Below are 21,069 nucleotides of genomic sequence, written 5' to 3'. Positions count from 1 at the left end.
GGGGGGGGGGGGGGGGGGGGGGGGGGGGTCGCACGTGCAAACTGGGAGTGGCTGGCGGTTTTAGAAGCACAAAGGGCAGAGACGCGCCCCGACCTGGAGGCAGGACTGGGAGCGATGCAGAGGGGCGCACAACCCAGGATGCTGCAGTTTATACCAGCACGGACAGAAACGGAGATGGTGTGACCTGGAGAGCTCACTGAAGAACAGACTGTGGTCTCTCTGCTCTGAGGCAGAGGGTTGGAAACGGTCTCTTCTGCTCTGATTCGTGGAAGAGATGCAGAAAGCTGTCAGGGAAAGCCGCCAGAGAACAAAAGCCCCCCAAACTGATTCCCGCTGAGCCCATCCCCCACCACAGGGGGGCAGAGCAACTCCGCCCAAACAGGGTTGCCTGAGTAACAGCACGGCAGGCCCCTCCCGCAGAAGACAGGCTGGGAAAATAAGAGGCCAGCAACCCTAAGGTCCCAAGAAAACAGGTGCATCTTGCTTGGGTTCTGGTCAATAATTTGGACTCTATATATTCCCTCAAACACCCATCAACAGAATGACTAGGAGGAGGAACCCCCAAAATAGGAAAGACTCAGAGATTATGACTTATGCTGCAGATTTACAAATGGATGCAGATATAACCAAGATGTCGGAGATGGAATTCAGGCTAGCAATTGTGAAGACAATAGCAAGAATGGTGAAATCAATAAATGGCAACATAGAGTCTCTAAGGGCAGAGATGAAAGCTGAATTGGCAGAACTTAAAAATGCTATCAATGAGATCCAATCCAATCTAGATAATCTAACAGCTAGGGTAACTGAGGCAGAAGAATGAATAAGCGACCTGGAAGACAATATAATAGATAAAAAGGGAAAAGAGGAGGCCAGGGAAAAACAACTCAGAATCCATGAAAATAGAATCAGAGAAATAAGTGACACCATGAAGCGTTCCAATGTTAGAATAATTGGAATCCCAGAGGGAGTGGAGAGAGAGAGAGGACTAGAAGATGTATTTGAGCAAATCATAGCTGAGAACTTCCCTAATCTGGGGAATGAAACAAACATTCGCGTCCTAGAGGCAGAGAGGACCCCTCCCAAGATCAAGGAAAACAGGCCAACACCCCGGCATGTAATAGTAAAACTTGCAAATCTTAGAATCAAGGAAACCATCTTAAGGGCAGTTAGGGGGAAGAGATTCCTTACGTACAGAGGGAGGAACAGCAGAATAATGTCAGACCTATCCACAGAGACCTGGCAAGCCAGAAAGGCCTGGCAAGACATATTCAGGGTACTAAATGAGAAGAACATGCAGCCAAGAATACTTTATCTGGCAAGGCTATCATTTAGAATGGATGGAGAGATGCAGAGCTTCCACGAGCAGCAGAAACTGAAAGAATATGTGACCACTAAGCCGGCCCTGCAAGAAATATTAAGGGGGGTTCTATAAAAGGAGAAAGACCCCAAGAGTGATATACAACAGCAATTTACAGGGACAATCTATAAAAACAACATCTTCACAGGCAACATGATGGCAATTAATTCATATCTTTCAATAATCACTCTCAACATGAATGGCCTAAATGCTGCCATAAAACGGCACAGTGTTGCAGATTGGATAAAAAGACAGGACCCATCCATATGCTGCCTACAAGAGACTCATTTTGAACCTAAAGATACATCCAGACTGAAAGTGAAGGGATGGAGAGCCATCTTCCATGCCAACAGACCTCAAAAGAAAGCTGAGGTAGCAATTCTTATATCAGACAAATTAGATTTTAAACTAAAGACTGTAGTTAGAGACACAGAAGGACACTATATCATTCTTAAAGGGTCTATCCAACAAGAAAATCTAACAATTGTAAATATCTACAGCCCCAACATGGGAGCAGCCATCTACATAAGCCAACTGTTAACCAAAATAAAGAGTCATATTGATAACAGTACATTAATTGTAGGAGACCACAATACTCCACTCTCAGCAATAGACAGATCGTCTAAGCAGAAAATCAACAAAGAAACAAGAGCTTTGAATGACACACTGGACCAGATGGACCTCATAGATATATACAGAACATTCCACCCTAAAACAACAGAATACTCATTCTTCTCGAGCACACATGGAACTTTCTCCAGAATAGACCACATCCTGGGTCACAAATCAGGTCTCAACCGATACCAAAAGATTGAGATTATTCCCTGCATATTCTCAGACCACAATGCTTTAAAACTGGAACTCAATCACAAGAAAAAATTTGGCAGAAATTCAAACACTTGGAAGCTAAAGACCACTCTGTTCAAGAATGTTTGGGTCAACCAAGATATCAAAGAAGAACTTAAACAATTCATAGAAAACTATGAGAACGAAAACACACTGGTCCAAATCCTATGGGATACTGCAAAGGCGGTCCTAAGGGGGAAATACATAGCCATCCAAGCCTCACTCAAAAAAATAGAAAAATCCCGAATTCACCAACTAACTACACCTTAAAGAACTAGAGAAAAAGCAACAAACGATGCCTAAGCCATGCATTAGAAGAGAAATAATTAAAATTAGAGCAGAAATCAATGAATTAGAAACCAGAAACACAGTAGATCAGATCAATGAAACTAGAAGCTGGCTCTTTGAAAGAATTAATAAGATCGATAAACCACTGGCCAGACTTATCCAAAAGAAAAGAGAAAGGGCCCAAATTAATAAAATTATGAATGAAAGGGGAGAGATCACAACTAACACCAAGGAAATAGAAACAATTATTAGAAATTATTATCAACAACTCTATGCCAATAAACTGAGCAATCTGGATGAAATGGAGGCCTTCCTGGAAACCTATAAACTGCCAAGACTGAAACAGGAAGAAATTGACAACCTGAATAGGCCAATAACCAGTAACGAGATTGAAGCAATGATCAAAAACTTCCCAAAAAACAAGAGTCCAGAGCCTGATGGATTCCCTGGGGAACTGGATGATAATCAAAGTACCAAACATTCAAAGAAGGGATACAAAGGGATACAAAATACTAGCAAATTCTTGACAAAATACTAGCAAATTGAATCCAACCATACATTAAAAGAATCATTCACCATGATGAAGTGGGATTTATTCCTGGGCTGCTAGGTTGGTTGAATATTTGCAAATCAATCAACATGATACACCACATTAATTAAAAAAAGAAGGTAAGAACCATATGATCCTCTCAATAGATGCAGAAAAAACATTTGACAAAGTAAACGTCCATTTATGATAAAAAACCCTCAACAAAGGGCTAGAGGGAACATACCTCAACATAATAAAGGCCATATACAAAAAAACCCACAGCTAATATCATCCACAATGGGGAAAAACTGAGAGCTTTTCCTTCATGGTAAGGAACACAACTGAGATGTCCACTCTCACCACTGTTATTTATAACATAGTACTGGAAGTCCTAGCCTCAGCAATCAGACAACAAAAAGAAATAAAAGGCACCCAAATCAGCAAGGAAGAAGTCAGACTTTCACTATTTGCAGATGGCATGATAGTCTATATAGAAAACCTAAGAGAATCCACCAAAAAGTTGCTAGAACTGAAACAGGAATTCAGTAAAGTCACAGGATACAAAATCAATGTACAGAAACCTGTTGCATTTCTATACGCCAATAATAAAGAAGCAGAAAGAGAAAGCAAGGAATTGATCCCACTTATAATTGCACCAAAACCCATAAGATATGTAGGAATAAACCTAACCAAAGAGGTAGAAGATCTGTATTCTAAAAACTATAAAACACTAATGAAAGAAATTGAAGATGACACAAAGAAATGGAAAAACATTCCATGTTCATGGATTGGAAGAACAAATATTGCTAAAATGTCTATACTACCCAAAGCAATCTACACATTTAATGCAACCCCTATCAAAATACCACCAGCATTTTTCACAAAGCTAAAATAAACAATACTAAAATTTGCATAGAGCCACAAAAGACCCCAAATACCCAAAGCAGTCTTGAAAAAGAAAAGCAAAGCTGGAGGCATCACAATTCTGGACTTCAAGCTGTATTACAAAGCTATAGTCATCAAGACAGTATGGTACAGGCACAAAAACAGACACATAGATCAATGGAACAGAATAGAGAATCCAGAAATGAACCCACAACTATATAGTCAACTAGTCTTCAATAAAGCATGGAAAAAAGACAGTCTCTTCAACAGATTGTGTTATGAAAACAGGACAGCAACATGCCAAAGAATGAAACTGGACCACTTTCTTACGCCATACAGAAAAAATAAATTCAAAATGGATGAAAGACCCAAATGTGAGACAGGAAACCATCAAAATCCTAGAGGGGGACACAAGCAATAATCTCTTTGACATTGGCTGTAGAAACTTCTTACTAGATAAGTCTCCTGAGGCAAGAGAAACAAAAGCGAAAATGAAGTGTTAGGACTTTATCAGATAAAAAGCCTCTGCACAGTGAGGGAAACAATCAACAAAACTAAAAGGCAACCTACAGAATGGGAGAAAATATTTGTAAATGACATATCTGGTAAAGGTTAGTATCCAAAATATATAAACTGTTTATTACTTGGTTTTGGGGTGTTGAGATTTATAAGTTTCTAAAAGAGTTCCCAATGGCCAAAGCTAAAACACTTTGAGCAAGAAAATTAATGAATTGGATTATAACATAATTGGATGATAACCAAAGTATAAAATAATATCCATGAGTCCATATTGATACAAATAAATGATAAATAGATAAATAAATAAATAAATAAATAAATAAATAATAAAGGAGAAGAGACGAATGTCTTATGCAGAAAATTCCAAATAAATTATGTAGATATTCCACTCTAAAGGATGGGAAGTATAACTCCCATTCATTAAGTGTGAGCTCCACAAAGTGACTTCTTTCCAAATAATACAGCATAAAAAGGGAGAAAATAGAATCTAATTACTTAATCCAGTTGATCAAGGTCAACAACATCAGTCATATTTATACTATGTGTCCTTGATATATTGTGAAGAAAATGGCACTTTCTTTCTGTGATCTTCCACCCCAAACCCATAACTCCAATTTAGTCATGATTTTAAAGATTTTATTTATTTATTTGTTTGAGAGAGAGAGTGAGGGAGAGCGGGGAGAGGGGCAAAGAGAGAGAGAATCTTAAGCAGGTTCCACGCCCAGCATGGAGCCTGACGTGGGGCTCAATCTCATGACCTGAGCTGAAACCAAGAGTCAGACCCTAAATTGACTGAACCATCCAGGCGCCCCTAAACAATATTTAAAAAATCAGGCACGTTCCATTAGAGGGACATCCTACAATGTACCTGACCAGTATTCTTCAAAACTGCCAAGGTCATTAAAAATAAGAATCTGAGAAACTATCACAGATAAGAGGAGCCTATGAAGATGTGACAACTAAATGTAACATGATATTGTAGATGGGATCCTGGAACAGAAAAGAGAATATTAGATAAAAACCAAGGTAATCTGAATAAAGTATGGACTTTAGTTAATAATAATGTATCAGTATTGGTTCATTAATTATAACAAATGTACCGTACTAATGTAAGATAATAATAGGGGAAACTGTGTCCATGGAGTATATGGAAACTCTGTACTATCTGTTCAGCTTTTCTATAAATCTAACGTGTAGTCTATTAATTTTTAAAAGCCAAAAAAAAAAAATCAGTTAGCTGTACTTGTGTGAGTCTATTCCTCTCTCTCCTCTTTCACTGATCTTGTATGTATTCCTTTGTTATACCACACTTTATTACTGTAACATTAGAATATGTCTTAAAATTGGATAGTATGGGTCCAACTGTATGCTTATTCAAAAATTTTAACTATTCTAGCTTCTTTACTTTTCTCTAGAAATTTTAGAATTAACTTGTCTCTATCTACCAAAATTTTTTGGAGATTTTGATTGGAATTGTATTAAGCATACGTATAAATTTGGGAAGAATTGACATCTTTGCAATATTGATTCTCCTAATTTGTGAGTATGGCGTGTTTCTCTATTTATTTAGAACTATTTTAACTTTTTACCAGCCATTTGTAGTTTGTAACAGAGATTGCATACATGTTTTGTGAGATTACTCCATTTTTGTATCTATCATAAATTTTATTTTAATTTTGGTTTACAATTGTACATTGCTGGTATATAAAAATACAGTTTGTCTTTGCTTGTTGATCTTGTGACTTTGCCAAACTCTTATTAGTTTTAGAGGATGTTTTTGGTAGGATCATTGAAATATTTCATTTAGACAATCATATAACCTGTAAATAGGGACAGGTTTATTTCTTCCTTTCCAATGTGTATAGCTTTTTTTTTCTTGTCTTATTGCACTGACTAGGTCTTCCAGTATGATGCTGAATAGTAGTGAGAGTGGATATCCTTGCCTTATTCCTGATTTCATGGGGAAAGTATAAGGCTTGCTATAGGTTTCTGGATGCTCCTTATCAGATTGAAACCATTTCTTTCTATTCCAAGCTTGCTGAGAGGTTTATGGGGTTTTTTGCTTTTTGTTTTTTGTTTTGTGAATAGACATTAAATTTTGTCTCTGTGTCAATAAATATGATCATATGTTTTTCTTCATTAATGTATTATGGATTACATTCATTGATATTCAAATATTAAACCAGACTTGCATGCCTAGGATAAACCCCACTTTGTCATGTTATTTATACTTTACTGGATCTGAGTTGCTAATATTTTGATTTTTTGAAATTGAAGTATAGCAGACACACAATGTTACATTAGTTTCATGTGTACAACATAGTGATTCCACAACTCTATATGTTATGCTATGCTAACCACAAGTGTAGTTACCACCTATCACCATACAATGCTCTTACAATACCATTGACTGCATTCCCTATGCTGTACATTTCATCCTTATGACTTATTCATTCTATAAGTGGAAGCCTGTACTTCCCACTCCCCTTCATGCATTTTGACCACCCCACCCAACTCCTCCCCTCTGGTAACCATCAGTTTGTTCCCTGTATTTATAAATCTGTTTCTGCTTTTTTTTATTTGTTTTATTTTTTAGATTCCACATGTATGTGAAATCATATGGTTATTTGTCTTTCTCCATCTGACATTTCACTTAGCATAGTACTCTCTAGGTCATCCATGTTGTCACAAATGGCAAGATCTTATTCTTTCTTATGACTGAGTAATATTCCATTATATCGATATCCATATACCACATCTTCTTTATCCATTTATCTATGGATGAACACTTAGATTGCTTCCATATCTTGGCTGTCATATATAATGCTGCAGTAAACATAGAGGTGCATATACCATTTCAAATTCGTGTTTTTGTTTTCTTTTTCTTTTTTAGAGAGAGAGAGAGCAAGAGCAGGGGAGGGGCAAAGGGAGAGGGAGAGAGAGAATCTTAAGCAGGCTCCACACTCAGTGCAGAGCCTGACACAAGATTCAATCTCACAACCCTGAGATCATGACCTGAGCCTAAATCAAGAGTTGGACACTCAACTGACTGGGCCACCCAGGCACCCAGTGTTTTTGTTTTCTTTGGCTAAATATCTAGTAGCAGAATTACTGGAAATCATATGGTATTTCTATTTTTAAGTTTTTGAGGAACCTCCATACTGTTTTCCACAGTGGCTGCACCAATTTACATTCCCGCTAACAGTGGGTGAGGGTTCCTTTTTCTCCACATCCTTGCAACACTTGTTATTTCTTGTCTTTTTTATTCTATGAGTTGTTAATTTTTTGTTGAGGACTTTTGCATTTATGTTACAAAAACATGTAGTGGTATAGTGGTCTATAGATACAGTGGTCTAAGATTTTCTTTTTTTATATAGTCTTTGTTTTTGCTATCACGATAGTACTAGCTTCATAAAATAAGTTGGGAAATGCTCCCTATTCTATTTTCTGGAAAGGATTGTGTAGAATTGATATTTTTTTATCATATAGATGTTTGGCAGAACTTACTAGTAAAACCACATGGGCTTAGGGATTTCTTTTTCAGAAGGCTTTTAACTATAAATTCGATTTTATTCAAGTTGTCTATTTCAGTTTGGGCACAATTTAGTAGTTTGTATTTTCAAAGAATTGGTCCATTTCATCTAAAGTTTATGTATATAGAGATGCTTACAGTATGTTATTGGCTTATTAGTTTTTAATGTCTACAGGTTTGTAGTGATATCCCCTCTTTAATAATTACATCAATAATTTGTCTTCTCCTTTTCTGATTCATCAGTCTAAGATTTATCAATTTTATTGATATTTGAGGACCAGCTTTGATTTAAGTAATTTTTTTCATTGTTTTCTGTTTTCAGTTTCATAGATTTCTACTCCTATCTTTATTATTTCCTTCCCTCTGCTCTGTTGGGTGTATTTTGCTCTACTTTTTTTATTTCTTAAGATGGAAGCTTAGATTGATTCAAAACTTTTCTTTATGTTTAATATAAGAATTGAACGCTAAAAATTTCCTTCTAAGCACTTCTTTAGCTGAATCTCAAACATTTTTATATGTTGGATTTTTATTTTCACTCAATTCAAAATAGTTTCTAATTTCTCTCAAGACTTCCTCTTTGACCCATGGATCATTTATAAGTGTGTTGCTTAATTTTCAAGTGTCTAGTGATTTTTTTCTTTCCTCTATTGATTTCTAGTTTAATTCCATTATGTTCAGAGAATATATTTGGTATGATTTATTTCAAACTTCTTATGACTCAGGATATGGTCTATTTTAGTTAATGTCCCATGTATACTTGAAAAGAATGTGTAATCTGATGTTGTTGGATGGAGTGTTATATGTGTAGATTAGATCCAGTTGACTGATGATATTTTTTCAGTTATTTCATCTCCTTGCTAATTTTCAATCTCTAGTTCTATTACTGAGGTAAATGGTTTCTGATGAAAAATCTGCAGTCATTTGAAATGTTGTTCCCCTATACGTAATACATTTTTTCCTTTGGCTGCTTTCAAGTTTTTTTTTTTTTTTTTTTAGTCTTTAGTTTTCAATAGTGTGATTATGAATTGCAGTTTATGCTGTTCGGGTTTGAATTAGTTGCATTATATCTTTCACTAAATTGGGGAAGTTTTTGTCATTTTTTCTTCAAATATTTTTTAGCAGTGTATTCATTCTCCTCTTCTTCTGGACTCCAATGACGCCAATCTTAGACTTTTCATTATTGTGCCACAGGTTATGTCCTTGAGGCTATGTTCATTTTTTTTTTTTTTTAATCATTTTTTTCAGGGCTCCTGGGTGGCTCAGTCATTAAGCATCTGCCTTCGGTTCAGGTCATGATCCCAGGGTCCTGGGATCAAGCTCCGCATCGGGCTCCCTACTCGGTGGGAAGCCTGCTTCTCCCTCTCCCACTCTCCCTGCTTGTGTTCCCTCTCTCGCTCTGTCTCTCTCTGTCAAATGAATAAATTAAATCTTTTTAAAAAATCAAATCAAATCAAATCATTTTTTCCCTCTGTTATTCAGATTGGATACTCTCTATTGATCTATCTTCAAAGTCACTGACTTTTCTCCTTGTCTTTCCAGTCTGCTACTGAGATAGTATTTTGGTTATTGTATTTTTCAGTTCTAAAATACCCATTTGGTTCTTTTTTATATCTACCCTTTATTTATTGAGACTTTTTACTTTTCTATTGGTTTCTAGAGTATCTGTGATTGATCACTGGAGCAGTTTTATAACAGCTTCTGTAAAGTCTTTGTCAGATCATTCTGACATCTGTGTCATCTTGGTGTTAACATCTCTTGATTTTCTTTTCCCATGCAAGTTGAGATTTTTCTGGTTCTTTGAATACCAAGTAATTTTGGGTTGTATTCTGGCAACTTTGAAGGTTATGCTATGAAATTCTGGGTCTTATTTAAATTTCACAAAGAATGTTATTATTTTTGTTTTAGCAGATAATCAATACAGTTAGGTTCAGGCCACTAGTTTCAATACGCTTTCAGTGGGCTGTGGTTCCTATGTTGTTTCAGTTCTCAAATCCTTTGCAGTGCTGTTTGGATCTGTTTCATGTGTATGCCACCCAGGGGCCAGTCCATGATCTTAGTAATAGTCTATCTTAGTTCATTTTCCAAAGTATTTAGTATGCTGGTTGGGATCAGATCCACATGTCTGCCACTTAAAGGTGAGCTTAGGAGTTCAAACACAGCATTATGGCATGGTTTCCCTGTGCTTTCCTCTGCCTCTCCAGGTTCTCCCCAGTACTTTCTGTTTCTATGGGACTTCTTTTTCCAGTCTGCAGACAGGAGGCTGGGGCTTTAATTGCCCCATTCTGCCACACGCTTCTCCAAGTGCACCCCTGTCTGGAGCCAAGAAATAGGAGAACAGAGAGAAAAAGAAAGCAACGGGATTTGGCCCCAACTTCTTGGGACCACAGTGCCACTGATTGGACAGGGATGCTTTATTTCTTCAGGGTTTTGGCAGTTGCAGGCTCCATTTGTCACCATTGCAGGATTGCTTGTAGGCTGGATTGTCAGAGAAAAAAGAAAAGAAAAAATGGGGGATTTCACACTTTCCCTGAACATTAACAATTCCCATTCCTTCCAGTCAAGTCAGAAATAAAGGGCTCCTCGTGGGGATGTTTCTGTCTTCAACCTATGCCTACTTCAGAATTTTAGGCTGTGTTGAGTTCAGGCTGAGGGATACTGAAGGGGGGAGAAAAGGGCAAAATCACTGTCAGGTTGGTAGTACTATGAATTCTGGTCTTCCCCATCCCACCTGCTACTATTTACTTTTTAGGCTCTTGTAATAGTTGTTTTAAGCATTTTTCCAGGCTTCATGCTACATTCAGTGGGAGAGATGGGGTGGGTTGCACTTATTTTATCTAATCCAGAACCACAAAACCAAACAAAATTTCATGTCCAGATTGTTTTACTGGAGAGTTTTACCAAGCAAATGATTTCATTCAAAGAGCAAATGATTTCATTCTTAATCAAGTTAATACATAGTGTAGAGAAGGGGCTTCACTCCCCAACTCACTTTTTTGAGATTAAGCTCATATGAAAATCTGATACAGACAGGAGGAGAAAGAAAATTATAGGCTAATCTAACTCATCAACACAAAGGTAAAACTTTAAAACCAACTACTAGCAAACAGAATTCATCAAGATGTAAGAAAGATAATACATAGTGGCCAAAGGAAGTTTTCCAGGAATGCAACGTTAGTTTAAAATTAGGAAAGCAATCACTAAAATTTACTATCAACAGATAAAAATTAAAAACATGATTATCTCAATATATGCATACAAATATTTGATAAATTCAACAACTATTCATCATACTACTAGTGAGTCCTTAAAAGCTTTCACATTAAGATCAGTAACAAGATAAGGGTGCCCATCTGTTGTACAGGAGGTGTCCCTAAATACAAAAAAAAAAAAAAAGGCAAAAATAGTATAAGAATTGAAAAAGAAAGTACAAATGATCATTATTCACAGATAAGTGATGCCTGATGGACATAAGAGCCCCCTCTACAGTCCCTATGATTTGTGGGAAGGACAGGGAGAATTTGGGAGGCATCTCTGACAAAGGAAAGAAACAGAGATAGTAGCAGCAGGAAGAGGGGAGAATTATCTTCCTTAGTTTTCTGAAAACTGATATTGGACTGCATTTTCTGCCCAATGTTTGTATGTGAATATATACATGTATATATACATATATATGAAGATGACAAGAGCACAGAACAATCCTAAAGAAAATATTACCACACTAACAAAATTATACTTATTTTTTCATGCCTTTTTCAGTCTTCATGGCTTATGCCTAGTTTATACTTTGTTGTCGGGAAAGGCAGTCCATCAAAGGTTGAGCTCCTTGCAGGTTCCTGCCAAGTATGCCAAGAATGCTTGAATGCTCTTTGTCTGGGCTACTTCTCAGGGTTATATTTGCAGTGGGCAGCCTCAATGGATGAGTTAATATCTCTCCCCAGGAAAGAGCAAGCTTGTTTCTGCTTTCTGTAAAAGCAGTGAATCCCCCAAGCTCAGTTTTCCTTTCCCAAATTGCAATCCTCTGGTTGTGAAGGCATCCATGAAGGGTCTTTTGCATTGCCTTCATGGGACTTGGGTGGCGTGGGGAACCAACACAAAATAATATGATAAGCTCTACCTGCTGCTTTTACTATGAGTAATGAATGAAGTCCTTTGTCTCTGGTCCAGAAGTCTCACGTCTTCTGTCAGCATCCATGAAATAGGATGTAATAGACTAACTTGTTAGCTTGTAAGTAGGGTAAAATCCTAGAACCTGCACAGCTCTTGACAATTATGTAGTCCTAGTTTACGTATTTCTTGTGTGCAACACTTTCCATGACCAGGTTTTATAGGTTGTGCATAACAACACATAATTTTTCTGTTAAGTGTATAATGTTACATCAAAGTGATACAACATAATTTGCTTAATCAAGCCCATATTTATGATTCTTTTCATTTAAAAAAATCTATAACTTAGTGATTTTTAAAATAATTTCTTAGGATAAATTCTCAAGAATGAAGTTAAAATATTAACTGTAATGAATATTTTCTTCATAAATTGTCCCATTACTTCCTGAAAGAAAAAAATAGTAATAGAAGAAAATATAGCCTACAACAGACTCATTTCAGACCCAAAGACAGTGGCAGATTGAAAGTGAGGGGGTGGAGAAACATTTATAATGCAAATGGATGTCAAAAGAAAGTTGCAGTGGCAATACTTAGACAAACTGGACATTTTTGTTTTTGTTCTTGTATTGTTTTTATCCTGCTTTGGTATCAGGGTAGTACTGGCCTCATGGAATGATTTTGAATGAGTTCTCTCTATTCCATTATCTGTAAGATTTTGATAAAGATTATCATTAGTTTTTTTTTTCAGTGTGGTAGAATTCACCATTGAAACCATGAGGTCCTGGGCTTTTCTGTGCTGGGAGATTTTTGATTCCTAATTCAACTTTGTTATTGAATTGTTTGTTATTGGTCTAAGAAGATTTCCTATTTCTTGGATTCCAGGTCCATGATTTAAACTTGGTAACTTTGTTTTTAGGATTATCTGGGTTTTTTTCCTAAGTTATCTGAATTGTTAGTATATAATTGTTTATATTTCTGTGGTATCTGTTGTATTGTTTTCCATTTCTCATTTTGGTTTTTGAGTCTTCTCTCTTTTTTTTCTTAGTTTAGTTAAAGCATTGCCAATTTTATTTTTTGGGAAAAACTAGTCATTACTTTCAATGCTATGTCATTGTTTATTCTGTTCTCTATTTTATTTATTTCTGATTTTTGTCATTTTCTTCCTCTACTAAATTTCAGCTAAGTTTCTTCTTTTTCTAATTCCTTGTGGTGTCATGTTAAGTTGTTTATTTGAACTTTTTTTCTTAATACAAGCATTGATAGCATAAATTTCACTATAACATCTGCTTTTGCTGCCTCCCAAAGATTTTGGAATATTGTGTTTTCTTTTCTTTTGTTCTGAGACATATTTTGATTTGCTGTTTGATTTCTTATTTGGCCCATTGCTTGTGCAGTAGTGTGTTGTTTAATATTTACACATTAAATATTTACATCATAGATTTTCCAGCTTTGTTTTATTGTTGATCTTTACTTTTGTACCATTGTGGTCGGAAAATATACTTGGTATGATTTCAAAAAAAAAAAAAAAGAAGAAGAAGAAGAAAATACAGCTCTATGATTAATAATAATCGTAAGTGGAGAATATGTTCCATGAAAGCACAAATTGTATCACAGGGATTGGAATCCAGGTATCTTCAGAGTAGCTTTTGAAGACTTAGAAAGACTTGATTTGGTAAAATATTAAACATACCAATTCATGAGAGCTATTTACCATTTGGGTTACTTATTATGAAACCTTTATGCACATTATTAAATATAGCATCTGGGTCTAATCAGGAGATAGAGAGCACACAGTAGGGCAAACAGGAGCTTAATATAAAGAATTGTGAACTCTATAAAAGAGTGAACATAAGATTGAAGACAACTCTGTAAGGTTCCTTTGGGCTGGGAGAGAGTGCCACAGAGAGACACTTAGTGCTTGGGTTCAGACCTGTTGGGGAAAGTGTGGCTCAGTCCCCACATGGCAAAGAAATTCACTGCTTTGCTCTCGCTGGAGCTGAACTGGAGTTGCTGGGAGAGCAACAGGCCATCCTGGGGGTGCAGGCAAATGGGCAGCATCTGCAAAAGGGGCCTCTGCTTTCCCTGCAGAGGGGACTGTGCTCGGGGTCTGCCTGGCCAAGGCTGCAAGTTGGCAGTGTGTCTGGTCTGTGGCTGGGCCCGCTACACAGGGGGTCCTGACGCCACAGCATGGGCCGCGGCCCTCACGATAAAGCACCCCAGAGCCTCTTCCTCTGTCCTGGCCAGAGCCCTCCACCAAGGAAGCTTAACATCATGCTTGCTCCAGAGGAGAAATGCTTAAGGGACTTGTGTTCATCCTGCAGCAAACATGAGAGGTGGCATTTGGGGCCGAGAGGTAATAACTTGATGATGGGCACATTAAGTCTATTCAGCCAACTTTTCTGTAAGTTTTATTTAACTACAGTCCCATCTGACTTCAGTGGGCTGAGTGGGCTGCGTGTTACTTTCCGAAGTCCCAAGGAGGTGGGCAGTGGGTGGGCTCTTCCTCCCCCGAGCCTGCCAGCCTCCGGGCCCCCAGTGCTACCGCCGCTTGCCTTCCTTTGTCTGATGCAGCCTCGGGAGCAACACTCCTCTGAGGCGGGAAGACCTCAGCTCCACGGAAGAGCGGCACACAGCGCTGAAGTCAGTCCGAAAATAACTGCTGAGGGGGCGCCTGGGGGGTTAAGCATCGGACTCTTGGTTTCGCTCAGGTCATGATCTCAGGGTCCTGAGATCAAGCCCCCGCATCAGGCTCTGTGCTCAGCGGGAAGCCTGCTTCAGATTCTCTCCCTCCTTCTCCCACTGCCCCTCCCCCTGCTTGCACTCTCTCTAAAATAAATAAATAAATAAAATCTAAAAAAAAAGAAAGAAAAGACAAGAGAAGAACTGGTTAGAAGCTGCCCCCTCACAAGTCCTCTGAGAAACACCCCAAAGCCTTTCCAGAAGGATTGGCAGTTAGCTAAAAACAAACTCCCCCTCAGTGTAAGGTCAAAACATGCTGGATATACAATTTTTCCTGTAAGTAACGCACCTGTAAATAAGGCAATTTTGATTTCTGTAAGTAATGTAAGCAACTTTGTAAGTAAACAATTGTGTAAGTAAGCAAAGTAAGTAAGCAATTTTGATTTCTGTAAAGCAATTTTCCTGTAAGTAAGGCAGTTTTCATTTCTGACTGTGACAGGGACAAATCCTGGTGTCAGCATTAGTAAGGAGAGAAGCCAGTTCCTGTGGTGAAGAGCCTAAAGCGCCCTCACTCTGCGTGAGTTTCAGTCCGTAGAACCATTAACCCGCCTCCTTTCTAAGCAGGCACGTTCTGCGCGACAAAGAACGCCTCTCTTCTGCCCTGTGTTCTGTAAGACCATCCTTCATGAAAGCAATTCTAGGACAAGTGCACTTTGCTTCAGACACCCTGAGACACCGGACTCTCCTTGGTATCCACCACCTGCGTCGCAACCTCAGCCACACAGCGGAAAGCAGAGTGCAGAAGGTTTGCCTTTTACTCCACCCAAAAGGACTCAGTGAGTCAGCTCTCGGGGGGCCTCGTTAGGAGGCGCGGTTCAGCGAGCATCAAGCTTTTTCACACAGTCAGAGAGAGAACAATTAGGGCAAGACAGCCTATCATCCCCCAAGCCTGGTTTTCTCTCTCTGTTCACAATCAGCTCTTTTTTTTTTTAAGATTTTATTTATTTGACAGAGAGAGATAGCGAGAGCAGGAACACAAGCAGGGGGAGTGGGAGAGGGAGAAGCAGGCTCCCCACCAAGCAGGGAGCCCGACACGGGGCTCGATCCCAGGACCCTGGGATCATGACCTGAGCCGAAGGTAGACGCTTAACGACTGAGCCACTCAGGCACCTCCTCAATCAGCTCTTACTAACTAATGATTGATCATTAAGGACCCAGTGGCTGCCACTTTGCTGCGGCAGGTGGGGCAGGAAGTGGAGGAAGGTCGGATGCAGGGACTCACAGCTGTACAAGAGAATCCCAGGGCTTAAATCCCTGCAGGGATCACAGGGAGTGACGCTAGTCTCCCCGGGTCCTGCTCGGATGGACATCTCTGCTGCTCCTTTCGTGATGAATCAACAGAGGGCTAATTTATCCTCGGAAAAAGTAATAATTGGGTGAAGAGCAGAAGTGACATCCAATAGGCTCGATAACAACCCTGGAGGGCAAATCCAAATCAGTGTCCTCCAGGGACAGAGACAAATGTGACATTCCCTGCCACGTGTCATAGTTATTTGTGTACGAGTCTGTGCCCCTCTAGTTTAACAATTCATTTAGAATGCAGCCTGTGTTGTCCCCATCTGTGGGCTCTTAAGGTACGGCATTGCACATAACTGCTTGATAAACATTTATGGAATAAAAAATAAACATATCTAATAGATTGGAGGTTTAACTTGATAAGATGAAAAAAAAAACTTTAGGAAATCTAAATTTTCATGGAACTTCTAACCCAAGTATTCCTGAGCACAAACCTGAAGGAAGCCAGATTCACAGCATTTTGGTAGCTCGAAAGAAAATCTTTCGCAAGCATCCTGTCCAACCAGCCCTTGAGGACAGCTGGTGCGCTGAACCAGCACCGAGGGCCCTGGCCATGGCAACACCAAAGAGACACAGTGAGCCAAACAGAAATGAACCCTTGAGTTTGGTGGGAAACCCTGGATACAGCTCATCTTTATTCTATCTAAACATGAACTGATAATTACTCAGAATCAATCCAGCCAACCTCTTTCACCAAGCAGATCAGACAGGTTTAACATAAATTGGGCTATTTTCCTCCTCCTGTCCTATGGGGGCCTTGTCCTATGTGGTCATAGTAATGCGATCCCCTTGCAAAAGCCTCTTTATATGGTGTTCAAGGACGACTGTGGGTAGTTATGCTGGGCACTGGCTCTGTAAGGTCTGTTCTCTGCTCAAGCACAGGACAAATCAAGGGTCCAGTGAAGGGAGAGCCCATGACAGAGTACAAAACTGTCTTTCCCTTTTCTATGCCTGGAATAATATGTTGCTGACCATCCTGGACTTGATCTGAGTAAGGTTCTAAAGCGTTATGGTTTTGACCCATGCTAAAGGCAATGTTCCTATACTGTGTTTATATACTTGTATGAGACTTTTTTGTATGCCCACAGAGGCCTCCACCTAAGTGTTCACACTGCCCAGCCTACAGCTTTGATCCTGGGAGCAGGCCAGCCACACCTCTGTTTGCGGGTGAGGGCCATGGATCTGAACATATCTCAGAGTTCATCTGCAGTGAGGAAGGCCGTGCGGCACAGAGGTTAGGAGCCTGCACTCTTTGGCAGCAGATCTGGGCTGTGATCCCAGCTCCGAAACTCATTAACTAGGCCGTTTCCTTTCTCTCCAGCATGGATCCCCCACCCCCCACCTTCTACAGGAATACTACTAATGGTACCTACTTGTTGTGCGGATTAAATGACACACTTCTATAAAGTCTGTTGCCCAGTGAGCAACAGCGAGTAAGCATTCTATAAACTTTAGCCATGGTTATGGTCAGTGTTCAATGAAAAAATGAGCTTACCTTCTGGGCTAGGTGTCCAGGAACAGCCTGGGAGTGAAGCTGGAAGGCACCCATTGATCCAGTGTAAGAGGACAGAGTCCGGAGGCTCACTCCAGGACCGGACACCAGAGGGAAGCAAACGCACAGCCTGCTGTCTCTGCCCGCTCCAGTCGCGACCACGTACTCGGGAGCATCAAATGGTCAGGTCTAGGAGCTTCACTCTGTGTCAGTGTGGATCCAGAGGGTCTTGGGAGCCCCAATCACTTTCTGTAGGCATAGGCACGCAGTGCTTGAGGACCCTGCGGTACCCGGTTAGCGGCTTCACCACTCGGAACCGGCCAAGCCATGTGATTAGAATCAATACTTTGGGAAAGTGTTGACTCACTCAGGCCCCCGATCAATTTGTGAACCGTGTTAAAACCAAACAAAAGAAGAGCATGTGACAATCATCAGCGTAAACAAAGACAATGAGGATTTTCCTTCAATTCTCCAGACTTGTCAGGTGGATTGCTTGTTGTGAACCTAAGGGACCTTGATAATCTCGTCTTGGCAATGGCAGGTCCAAGCTGGCCGGCAGCCTGGCCCACAGAAGGAACAGGGATGACATGAGGAGAACGTCCTGGAGCCACCACCGGGGACAAATGGCCCTCGAGCCATACTGAGCCTGGAGCCTCAGCATTTACAATTTGTGCTCCGTGCAGTTCTGGCTGCAGCAGTCAGATGTGTGATGTGAGAGCCATTCCCTGGTGCCCTTTGCTAAGTCTGTGTGTGGCACTTACACCACACTGCATTCTGAAGATACCCGGCTTATGCGATATTAAGAAATATTAAACATATTAGGGGGCGCCTGGGTGGCTCAGTCAGTTAAGCGTCTGCCTTTGGCTCGGGTCATGATCCCAGGGTCCTGGGATCAAGTCCCGCATCGGGTTCTCTGTTCAGCAGGGAGTCTGCTTCTCTCTCTCCCTCTGCCTGTTGCTTCCCCTGCTTGTGCTCTCTCTCTCTCTCTAATAAATAAAATCTTTAAAAAAAAAAAGAAATATTAAACATATTAAATAGGAGAAAAAACAAACTTGAAATATCACCAGAATTGGCTTCCTGAATCTTCTCTTGCTCCTTAATCATATCTCTGACCAGAGACCTCTTCTTATAGCCTCCATCTGCTTCAACTCATACTTGAAGACTCTGGGGCTGCAGAGAGATCTTGGGGAGAAATGTGCCACACCTAGGTCTTCTCACTCCCGAGCTCAGCGGGCAGCTCATGCAAATCAGAGATCATCCCCAGCAGACAGGGTTAGAATATTCCTGTCTCTTTGATTCTACATGCATTCATTCTTTGGAGTTCTAGTATGCACTGGGCACCATGGGGTTTCCAATCCTGGTTCCCATTTTCATGAGGCGCACAGTGTGTGAGGGGGAACAAATGGATAAAAGGAACCAAAATATATGGAACAATGTGGGGAAAAAAGATGCTACCTGCTCAACCAGTTATATCTGTCTAATCAACCCTGGAAAACCGAGATTTCAGCCAGAATCATTCAGAATTAATAATCAAAACCCAAGGCAATAATATGTGTATTTAAGTAGTACAGCAAATCTGGGAGGGTGGAGAGATTAGCTCCACTTAGGGTGGGTCAGGAAGACTTCCCAGACAGGGCGTTCTTGAATGGAATTTTGAAGGATGCCTACGCTTTTCCAGAGAGGAGAGTCCAAGAGATGGCAGGGACAAGATCACTGTGGGCAAAGCGTTTGTGTTGAGAACACTCTGCTGGAGTGTGAGGTCTGTGTGTGCCAGGGCTGGGCTATGCCTGAGTTTGTGGCAGCCACGGGATGGGTAGGGAGCTGTGACAAGAAAGCAGACCAGGGGTCGGTAGGGCTCTATCAATAAAGTCTTGCACTTTCTTCTGGAAGCAAAGGGCAACAATGAAAGGCATTTAAGCTGGAAGGTTAACTTAGAGCATGATCAGATTTGTGTTTTAGAGACATCCTTCGGTAGCAATGTAGAAAAGGGCAAGGTGGGAGGTCTGGCAACCAGTTCAGAGATGACTATATAATAAAAAATTCCAGGGCAGCATGTGGCCCAGCCTTATGAAACCTGAGGGTCTCATATTCTAAGAAACAACAATAAAAAGCAATTCCAGTCTTTCCTTGTGCTTCCAAAACTGCTAAAGGGAATAGCAACACAACTTGGCAGTTCTTTCTCTTCAGCAATCCACACTCCCTAAAGGTGAGCGCCTGGAGAGCAGGGATTCTATCTTGCTTATTCTTGCATCCGTAGTTTTTAGAATAGTATTGGGAGCTTCACAGACACTGTGTGAGTAGTTTTTGACTCCACTGTGGAGCTTCTCATACTCCAAAGCCAGCTCTTCCCACCCTCAGCCCCTGGGGCCTATCTCCTTCTTCCCATTTCCTCTCTTGGCGCCTCACAAGCCTGGGCACTCACCTGGCAGTCTGCTCTGCTTGGAGGCTGGTATAAAGCTCTGGGGATAAAGATGAGAGCCTTTTATGGAAAAGAGGCTGAGAACACTTAGATATGAATGACTTGTGCATCTGTCCCAGGAGGGATATTCCAGGTGAGAGGTGATAAGGACCTGAACCCAGGCGCTAGTAATGGGAGGAAAGCAAGGATGGCTAGGACCCATGATGTTACAGAGAAGCGTCCACAGAACTGCCTCCCTGTAGACTAGAGAGCTGGAGTGTCATCATGACTGAAAGGAGGACCACTTTGATTTGTTCCCTGAACATGCATGTGGGCTCCAAAGTTAGTAACAGTTATCCACCCTGAACCCGAGCATACTACATGTCAGAGAGCATACTACACTAAATGCCTTTGGCATAAAAACATTTTTGAAATCATATGCATAACCCCCATTAGCTCACTGTGATCTACGTCTTACAGATGAAGAAACTGAGGCACTGAGAAGATAGGTGACTTGCCTGATGTCAGGGTTAGTGGCAGAACTGGGACTCAGACACAAATCTGTACAGTGTTGGAGATCAAACCACTAAGCTACAGTGTATGTAAGAGTTTTCAAATACTGGGGCACCTGGGTGGTGCAACCGACTCTTGGTTTCGGCTCAGGTCATGATCTCCAGGTTGTGAGACTGAGGCCTGCATCGGGCTCCATGCTGCTTGAGATTCTCTCTCCCTCTCTCTCTGCCCTTTCCCCTGTTCGTGCTCTCTCTCTGCAATAAATAAAGCTTTAAAAAAAAGTTTTTAAATACTGATTTGTCTTGAGGGAAGAAAAATTAGCATCTGTTCTGGTGTCCTAATTGTTTTTAAACTTTACTTGCCACCTCTCTCTCTGTCTCTCAGCCTACTATTGTTTGGGTGGAAAAGAGAGGGGAAGAACGATGGTGTATAAGAGCATATTTATGAGAAAACCTCTCAGTATAATTATTTTTGGTAACTTACGACTTATTATCTAGTGATATCAGATAATGTTGTAGTAATCAATCAAAAATATTTTGTACACTTATTCTATTTAGATATCTATACTAGA

At 40.2% G+C, this 21,069-nt stretch overlaps 1 protein-coding gene across 1 annotated transcript in view; it reads right to left on the bottom strand.

The window, feature by feature from the left end:
• Positions 1-18,407, bottom strand: part of RIPK1 (receptor interacting serine/threonine kinase 1) — a 74,823-nt gene extending 56,416 nt beyond the window's left edge. The window contains exon 1 of the mRNA XM_032424647.1: positions 17,591-18,407. The gene's annotated coding sequence lies outside the window, so the exon portion shown is untranslated. The remainder of the gene's footprint in view (positions 1-17,590) is intronic.
• Between the last annotated feature and the right edge of the window lie 2,662 nt (positions 18,408-21,069).

This window comes from Phoca vitulina, unplaced genomic scaffold, assembly GCF_004348235.1.
Source record: "Phoca vitulina isolate PV1807 unplaced genomic scaffold, GSC_HSeal_1.0 scaffold31, whole genome shotgun sequence".
NCBI classification, from domain to species: Eukaryota; Metazoa; Chordata; class Mammalia; order Carnivora; family Phocidae; genus Phoca; species Phoca vitulina.
Note: the sequence above shows the minus strand (reverse complement) of the source record. Positions and strands in the feature narration are given on the sequence as shown.